Consider the following 9,425-nt stretch of genomic DNA (forward strand, 5'->3'; position numbering starts at 1 on the left):
TTTATGCCACTAGTTTCACTCAGTGTTTGCTAGTATAATGGCTTAGTAACAATGAGTTTGAGTGTGCAATGCAGGCAGACGTGCTGCAAATATCTTTGCACTAGTGGGACTATACAGAAGTCCAATAGCCACGTTTAAGATGCCACTAGGTTCACTCAGTGTTTGCTAGTATAATGGCTTAGTAACAATGAGTTTGAGTGTGCAATATAGGCAGACGTGCTACAAATATCTTTGCACTAGTGGGATTATACAGAAGTCCAATAGCCACGTTTAGGATGCCACGAGGTTCACTCAGTGTTTGCTAGTATAATGGCTTAGTAACAATGAGTTTGAGTGTGCAATGCAGACAGACGTGCTGCAAATATCTGTGCACTAGTGGGACTATACAGAAGTCCAATAGCCACGTTTAGGATGCCACTAGGTTCACTCAGTGTTTGCTAGTATAATGGCTTAGTAACAATGAGTTTGAGTGTGCAATGCAGGAAGACATGCTGCAAATATCTTTGCACTAGTGGGACTATACAGAAATCCAATAGCCACGTTTAGGATGCCACTAGGTTCACTCAGTGTTTGCTAGTATAATGGCTTAGAAACAATGAGTTTGAGTGTGCAATGCAGGCAGACGTGCTGCAAATATCTGTGCACTACTGGGACTATACAGAAGTCCTATAGCCATGTTTAGGATGCCACTAGGTTCACTCAGTGTTTGCTAGTATAATGGCTTAGTAACAATGAGTTTGAGTGTGCAATGCAGGCAGAGGTGCTGCAAATATCTGTGCACTACTGGGACTATACAGAAGTCCAATAGCCACGTGTAGGATGCCACTAGGTTCACTCAGTGTTTGCTAGTATAATGGCTTAGTAACAATGAGTTTGAGTGTGCAATGCAGGCAGACGTGCTGCAAATATCTGTGCACTACTGGGACTATACAGAAGTCCAATAGCCACGTTTAGGATGCCGCTAAGTTCACTCAGTGTTTGCTAGTATAATGGCTTAGTAACAATGAGTTTGAGTGTGCAATGCAGGCAGACGTGCTGAAAATATCGTTGCACTAGTGGGACTATACAGAAGTCCAATAGCCACGTTTAGGATGCCACTAGGTTCACTCAGTGTTTGCTAGTATAATGGCTTAGTAACAATGAGTTTGAGTGTGCAATGCAGGCAGAGGTGCTGCAAATATCTGTGCACTACTGGGACTATACAGAAGTCCAATAGCCACGTTTAGGATGCCACTAGGTTCACTCAGTGTTTGCTAGTATAATGGCTTAGTTACAATGAGTTTGAGTGTGCAATGCAGGCAGAGGTGCTGCAAATATCTGTGCACTACTGGGACTATACAGAAGTCCAATAGCCACGTTTAGGATGCCACTAAGTTCACTCAGTGTTTGCTAGTATAATGGCTTAGTAACAATGAGTTTGAGTGTGCAATGCAGGCAGACGTGCTGCAAATATCTTTGCACTAGTGGGACTATACAGAAGTCCAATAGCCATGTTTAGGATGCCACTAGGTTCACTCGGTGTTTGCTAGTATAATGGCTTAGTAACAATGAGTTTGAGTGTGCAATGCAGGCAGAGGTGCTGCAAATATCTGTGCACTACTGGGACTATACAGAAGTCCAATAGCCACGTTTAGGATGCCACTAAGTTCACTCAGTGTTTGCTAGTATAATGACTTAGTAACAATGAGTTGGAGTGTGCAAAGGGCAGGAGGGTACAGTGGCAGGGTTGTGGGTCTCTGGGTAGAGGAAAGGAAGCCTGCCTTTCTATCCCTCCTAATGGAGAAATGCAGCGAGGAAATCCCTGACCTTAGCTACACAGACGCTGTCATCTTGTGTAGCTGTTAAACTCTGTTTGCAGGAACTGTCACCTATGTCTCTGACCCTGCCGGTATGAGCCCTTAAAAGGACTGATAGAAAGTGCTATCCCTATGCTGTCCAGTGCTGGGTATGGAGCGTAAACAGCTGTATCGGCGATAGGAGCTGCGCCAGTGATGTCTGACACCAAGGACGCAGAAGGCAGATAATGGCGTGCTGGAGGAAAATGTCCATTTTTATAATGCAGGGACATGTGACATGGACATCCTATCACACATGCCGTTGCTTCTCTGGCTAAAAGTCCACTTAGCTGTGTGTGTGTCTGGGATTGGCTGACATTCTGGCCCTCCTCACTACATGCGCGTGCTTAGGGAAGGAAGACAAGGGAAAAAAAAAATGGCGATCGCCATTATCCATACAGCAGTGATCTGAACGCGCTGTTCCCGCACACTATACAATGAAATGTCATAATAGTGTGAGTCACAGAGTGACTTACACTATTACAGCGGAAAGCCAGCTAGGAATTAGCTGTTTTTTTTGCTGCTAGAACCGTTCTCTAACGTATCTAGAACTATCGAGCTTTTAACAAAAAGCTCGAGTTCTAGATCGATCTAGAACAGCCCCCAAAATCACTCGAGCCGCGAACTGGAGAACCACGAACCACGAACCGCGCTCAACTCTAGTCAAAACTCGTCTCTAATTTCCATTACTGTGCAAGATTTCACAGTTTTTCTAGTGTGGTTGTCATCAAGTCTGCTTCACATGCAGTAAGTTCTGGGTTCAATCCCCAGTGAAACCAACCTGTTTTCGGTGTTGAAGTAATTTCCTATCAACCTGTAAGAAGTGAAATTCTTGGTTTTGTTGCCAAATGACAATACATTTTGGCTTCCATCACAAAGAGAACTACGAATTTGGGTTTCTTTTTTATTGACCTTTTTAGCAGAAAACATAATCCCATATTATAAAAATCCTCTTTGTTTCAAAATATATAGTTCCCATAAATACAAAAGCAAACGACTAAACTGTGTAGAAAAAAGTAACACATTCAATGTAAACTTCAATTTAAGCAAAATCCCTTTGTAGGAATAAAACTGGTAAAATATGTAATAAAAGTTGTAAATGTTTCATTAACCAAAAATACTTTCCTTCAGCAATGAAAAGGCCCCGTCAGTCACAATTCTGCTCTGCTTGCCAATACACAGTAACATTCCATAAGGTTTTTATAGTGTAGTGGTCATCATGTCTGCTTAACATGCAGAAGGTCCTGGGTTCAATCCCCAGTAAAACCAATCTGTTCTTGGTTTTGAAATAATACCATATCAAACTACAATATATGAAGTTCTTGGCTTTGTTGCCGAATGATGGGATATTTTAGCTTCCATCATCAACAGAACTACGAATTTTTTTTTTTCCCCTGGCGGTCAAAACTCGTCTCTAATTGCCATTACTTTGCAGGATTTAACAGGTTTCAAAGTGTAGTAGTCATCACATCTGCTTCACAGGCAGAAGGTCCTGGGTTTAATCCCTAGTAAAAACAAGCTGTTTTCGCTGTTGAAGTAATTTGCTATCAACCTGTAATATATAAAATTCTTGGTTTCAGTGCCAAATGACAATACATTTTGTCTTCCATCACAAAGAGAACTACGATTTTGGGTTTCTTTTTTATTGTCCATTTTAGCAGAAAACATAATCCCATTTTATAAAAATCCTGTTTGTTTCAAAATATATAGTTCCCATAAATACAAAAGCAAACGACTAAACTGTGTAGAAAAAAGTAACACATTCAATGTAAACTTCAATTTAAGCAATACCCCTTTGTAGGAATAAAACTGGTAAAATATGTAATAAAAATTGTAAATGTTTCATTAATAAAAATACTTTCCTTCAGCAATAAAAAGGCACCGTCAGTCACAATTCTGCTCTGCTTGCCAATACACAGTAACTTTTCATCAGGTTTCATAGTGTAGTGGTTATCACATCTGCTTAACACGCAGAAGGTCCTGGGTTCAATCCCCAGTGAAACCAATCTGTTCTTGGTGTTGAAATAATACCCTATGCAACTACAATATATGAAGTTCTTGGCATTGTTGCCGAATGACGGGACGTTTTAGCTTCCATCACCAACAGAACTACGAATTATTTTTTTTTTCCCCTGGTGGTCAAAACTCGTCTCTAATTGCCATTAATTTGCAGGATTTCACAGGTTTCAAAGTGTAGTGGTCATCACGTCTGCTTAACACGCAGAAGGTCCTCGGTTTAATCCCCAGAAAAACAGTTTGTTCTTGGTGTTGAAATAGTACCCTATCCAACTACAAAACATGAGGTTCTTGGCTTTGTTGCCGAATGACGGGATATTTTGGCTTCCATAACCAACAGAACTACGAATTATTTTTTTTTTCCCCTGGCGGTCAAAACTCGTCTCTAATTGCCATTGATTTGAAGGACTTCACTGGTTTCATAGTGTAGTGGTAATCACGTCTGCTTTACACACAGAAGATCCTGAGTTCAAACCCCAGTGAAACCCATCTGTCCTTGGTGTTGAAATAATACCCTATCAACCTGCAATATATTAAGTACTTGGCTTTGTTGCCGAATAACATGATGTTTTGGCTTCCATCACCAACAGAAATTTATTTTCTTTTTTTTCCCCTGGCGGTCAAAATAGTCTCCAATTGCCATTGCTTTGCAGGATTTCACAGGTTTCATAGTGTAGTGGTCATCACGTCTGCTTCACACGCAGAAGGTCCTGGGTTCAATCCCTAGTAAAAACAAGCTGTTTTCGCTGTTGAAGTAATTTGCTATCAACCTGTAATATAAGAAATTCTTGGTTTCGTTGCCAAACGACAATACATTTTGGCTTCCATCACAAAGAGAACTACGATTTTGGGTTTCTTTTTTATTGACCATTTTAGCAGAAAACATAATCCCATATTATAAAAATCCTGTTTGTTTCAAAATATATAGTTCCCATAAATACAAAAGCAAACGACTAAACTATGTAGAAAAAAGTAACACATTTAATGTAAACTTCAATTTAAGCAAAATCCCTTTGTAGGAATAAAACTGGTAAAATATGTAATAAAAATTGTGAATGTTTCATTAACCAAAAATTCTTTCCTTCAGCAATAAAAAAGGCCCCGTCAGTAACAATTCTGCTCTGCTTGCCAATACACAGTAACTTTCCATAAGGTTTCATAGTGTAGTGTTCATCACGTCTGCTTAACCCCTTCACGACCTTGGACGGATCTATCCGTCCAGGATCGTGTCCCGTTAAGCCCCGCCCCCTGCCGCGGGCAGGCGGCGTGGATCGGCACACATATCAGCTGTTTTCAACAGCTGACATGTGTGCCTGCTAGCCGCGGGTGGAATCGCTTCCACCCGCGGCCATTAACCCCTTAAATCTTGCTGCCAAAGTCTGGCAGCAAGATTTAAATGCGCGCGGCCATGTTTGTTACTCACCGCCGCCCCCACCGGAAGTCACGTGTGTTATCACGTGACTATCGGTGGTTGCCATCGTAGCACAGGGTCATGTGATGACGCCTGCTGCTACGATGTTTCACTTTCATTTTCCCTCGGCCGAGAGCAGAGGGAAAACCAAAGTGACTGAATCTGCTGATTACAGCGGTATTGCTGTGATCAGCAGATAGCGATCAGCAATCGGATTGCTGATCGCTATAGCCCCCTAGGGGGACTAGTAAAATAAAAAAAAAAAGTAAAAAAAAAGTTTTAAAAAATAAAAAAAAAAAACAAAAAACCTAAAAGTTCAAATCACCCCCCTTTCCCCCCATTGAAAATTAAAGGGTTAAAAAATAAATAAATATACACATATTTGGTATCGCCGCGTTCAGAAATGCCCGATCTGTCAAAATATAAAATCAATTAATCTGATTGGTAAACGGCGTAGTCGCAAAAAAATTCCAAACGCCAAAATTACGTTTTTTGGTCGCCGCAAGTTTTACGCAAAATGCAATAACAGGCGATCAAAACGTAGCATCTGCGCAAAAATGGTACCATTATAAACGTCAGCTCGAGACGCAAAAAATAAGCCATCACTGAGGCATAGATCCTTAAAAATAAGAACACTACGTGTTTCGGAAAATGGCACAAAACGTGCGCCACTTTTATTGGACAAACTTGTGAATTTTTTTTAACCCCTTAGATACAAGTAAACCTATACATGTTTGGTGTCTACAAACTCGCACCGACCTGAGGCATCACATAGATACCTCAGTTTTACCATATAGTGAACATGGTGAATAAAATATCCCAAAAACTATTGTACGATCACACTTTTTTTGCAATTTTTCCGCACTTGGAATTTTTTTGCCGTTTTCCAGTACACTATATGGTAAAACTTATGGTTTCATTTAAAAGTACAACTCGTCCCGCAAAAAACAAGCCCTCATATGGCAAGATTGATGGAAAAATAAAAATGTTACGCCTCTCAGAAGAAGGGGAGCAAAAAACAAAAACGCAAAAACGGAAAGTGCCCGGGGGCTGAAGGGGTTAACATGCAGAAGGTCCTGGGTTCAATCCCCAGTCAAAACCAATCTGTTCTTGGTGTTGAAATAATACCCTATCAAACTACAATATATGGAGCTCTTGGCCTTGTTGCCGAATGATGGGATATTTTAGCTTCCATCATCAACAGAACTACGAATTATTTTTTTTTCCCCTGGCGGTCAAAACTCGTCTCTAAATGCCATTACTTTACAGGATTTCACAGGTTTCAAAGTGTAGTAGTCATCACATCTGCTTCACAGGCAGAAGGTCCTGGGTTTAATCCCTAGTAAAAACAACCTGTTTTCGCTGTTGAAGTAATTTGCTATCAACCTGTAATATAAAAAGTTCTTGCTTTCGTTGCCAAATGACAATACATTTTGGCTTTTATCACAAAGAGAACTACGATTTTGGCTGTCTTTTTTATTGACCATTTTAGCAGAAAACATAATCCCATATTATAAAAATCCTGTTTGTTTTAAAATATATAGTTCCCATAAATACAAAAGCAAACGACAAACTGTGTAGAAAAAAGTAACACATTCAATGTAAACTTCAATTTACGCAATATCCCTTTGTAGGAATAAAACTGGTAAAATATGTAATAAAAATTGTAAATGTTTCATTAACCAAAAATACTTTCCTTCAGCAATAAAAAGGCCCCGTCAGTCACAATTCTGCTCTCATTGCCAAAACACAGTAATTTTCCATCAGGTTTCATAGTGTACTGGTCCTCACGTCTGCTCAACATGCAGTTGGTCCTGGGTTCAATCCCTAGTAAAAACAAGCCGTTTTGGCTGTGGAAGTAATTTGCTATCAAACTGTAATGTATAAAATTCTTGGTTTAGTTGCCAAATGACAATACATTTTGGCTTCCATCACAAAGAGAACTACGATATTGTGTTTCTTTTTTATTGTCCATTTTAGCAGAAAACATAATCCCATATTATAAAATTCCTGTTTGTTTCAAAATATATAGTTCCCATAAATACAAAAGCAAACGACTAAACTATGTAGAATAAAGTAACACATTCAATGTAAACTTCAATTTAAGCAAAAACCCTTTGTAGGAATAAAACTGGTAAAATATGTAATAAAAATTGTAAATGTTTCATTAACCAAAAATTCTTTCCTTCAGCAATAAAAAGGCCCCGTCAGTTACAATTCTGCTCTGCTTGCCAATACACAGTACCTTTCCATAAGGTTTCATAGTGTAGTGGTCATCACGTCTGCTTAACATGCAGAAGGTCCTGGTTTCATTCCCCAGTAAAACCAATCTGTTCTTGGTGTTGAAATAATACCCTATCAAACAACAATATATGAAGATCTTGTCCTTGTTGCCGAATGATGGTTTATTTTAGCTTCCATCATCAACAGAACTACGAATTATTTTTTTTTTCCCCTGGCGGTCAAAACTCGTCTCTAATTGACATTACTTTGCAGGATTTCACAGGTTTCAAAGTGTAGTAGTCATCACATCTGCTTCACAGGCAGAAGGTCCTGGGTTTAATCCCTAGTAAAAACAAGACGTTTTCGCTGTTGAAGTAATTTGCTATCAACCTGTAATATAAAAAAATTCTTGGTTTCAGTGCCAAATGACAATACAATTTGTCTTCCATCACAAAGAGAACTACGATTTTGGGTTTCTTTTTTATTGTCTATTTTAGCAGAAAACATAATCCCATATTATAAAAATCCTGTTTGTTTCAAAATATATAGTTCACATAAATACAAAAGCAAACGACTAAACTGTGTAGAAAAAAGTAACACATTCAATGTAAACTTCAATTTAAGCAATACCCCTTTGTAGGAATAGAACTGGTAAAATATGTAATAAAAATTGTAAATGTTTCATTAATAAAAATACTTTCCTTCAGCAATAAAAAGGCACCGTCAGTCACAATTCTGCTCTGCTTGCCAATACACAGTAACTTTTCACCAGGTTTCATAGTGTAGTGGTCATCACGTCTGCTTAACACGCAGAAGGTCCTGGGTTCAATCCCCAGTGAAACCAATCTGTTCTTGGTGTTGAATAATACCTTATCCAACTACAATATATGACATTCTTGGCTTTGTTGTCGAATAACAGGATGTTTTGGCTTCCATCACCAACAGAACTTTGAATTTTTTTTTTTCCCTGGCGGTCAAAATCGTCTCCAATTGCCATTGTTTTGCAGGATTTCACAGGTTTTATAGTGTAGTGGTCATCACGTCTGCTTAACACGCAGAAGGTCCTGGGCTCAATCCCCAGTGAAACCAATCTGTTCTTGGTGTTGAAATAATACCCTATGCAACTACAATATATGAAGTTCTTGGCATTGTTGCCGAATGATGGGATGTTTTGGCTTCCATCACCAATAGAACTACAAATTATTTTTTTTTCCCCCTGCTGGTCAAAACTCGTCTCTAATTGCCATTACTTTGCAGGATTTCACAGGTTTCAAAGTGTAGTTGTCATCAGGTCTGCTCAACATGCAGATGGTCCACTCCTGGGTTCAATCCCTAGTAAAAACAAGCCGTTTTGGCTGTGGAAGTAATTTGGTATCAACCTGTAATATATAAAACTCTTGCTTTAGTTGCCAAATGACAATACATTTTGGCTTCCATCCCAAAGAGAACTACGATTTTGGGTTTCTTTTTTATTGTCCATTTTAGCAGAAAACATAATCCCATATTATAAAAATCCTGTTTGTTTCAAAATATATAGTACCCATAAATACAAAAGCAAACGACTAAACTGTGTAGAAAAAAGTAACACATTCAATGTAAACTTCAATTTAAGCAATATCCCTTTGTAGGAATAAAACTGGTAAAATATGTAATAAAAATTGAAATATTTCATTAACCAAAAACACTTTTCTTCAGCAATAAAAAGGCCCCGTCAGTTACAATTCTGCTTTGCTTGCCAATACACAGTATCTTTCCATAAAGTTTCATAGTGTAGTGGTCATCACGTCTGCTCAACACTTGTTCAATCCCCAGTAAAAGCAATCTGTTTTTGGTGTTGAAATAATACCCTATCAAACTACAATATATGAAGTTCTTGGCTTTGTTGCCGAATGATGGGATGTTTTGGCTTCCATCACCAACAGAACTAAGAATTTTTTTTT

The 9,425-nt window shown here is 38.8% G+C and overlaps 2 non-coding genes across 2 annotated transcripts; both read left to right on the forward strand.

The window, feature by feature from the left end:
- Positions 1–3,767: 3,767 nt before the first annotated feature.
- On the forward strand, positions 3,768–3,840 carry TRNAV-AAC (transfer RNA valine (anticodon AAC)). The gene has a single exon. It is a non-coding gene; the product is annotated as a tRNA-Val (tRNA).
- Positions 3,841–8,256: 4,416 nt separating this feature from the next.
- Positions 8,257–8,329, forward strand: TRNAV-AAC (transfer RNA valine (anticodon AAC)). The gene has a single exon. It is a non-coding gene; the product is annotated as a tRNA-Val (tRNA).
- Positions 8,330–9,425: the final 1,096 nt, after the last annotated feature.

The sequence above is a fragment of the Anomaloglossus baeobatrachus genome, chromosome 2 (genome assembly GCF_048569485.1).
Source record: "Anomaloglossus baeobatrachus isolate aAnoBae1 chromosome 2, aAnoBae1.hap1, whole genome shotgun sequence".
NCBI classification, from domain to species: Eukaryota; Metazoa; Chordata; class Amphibia; order Anura; family Aromobatidae; genus Anomaloglossus; species Anomaloglossus baeobatrachus.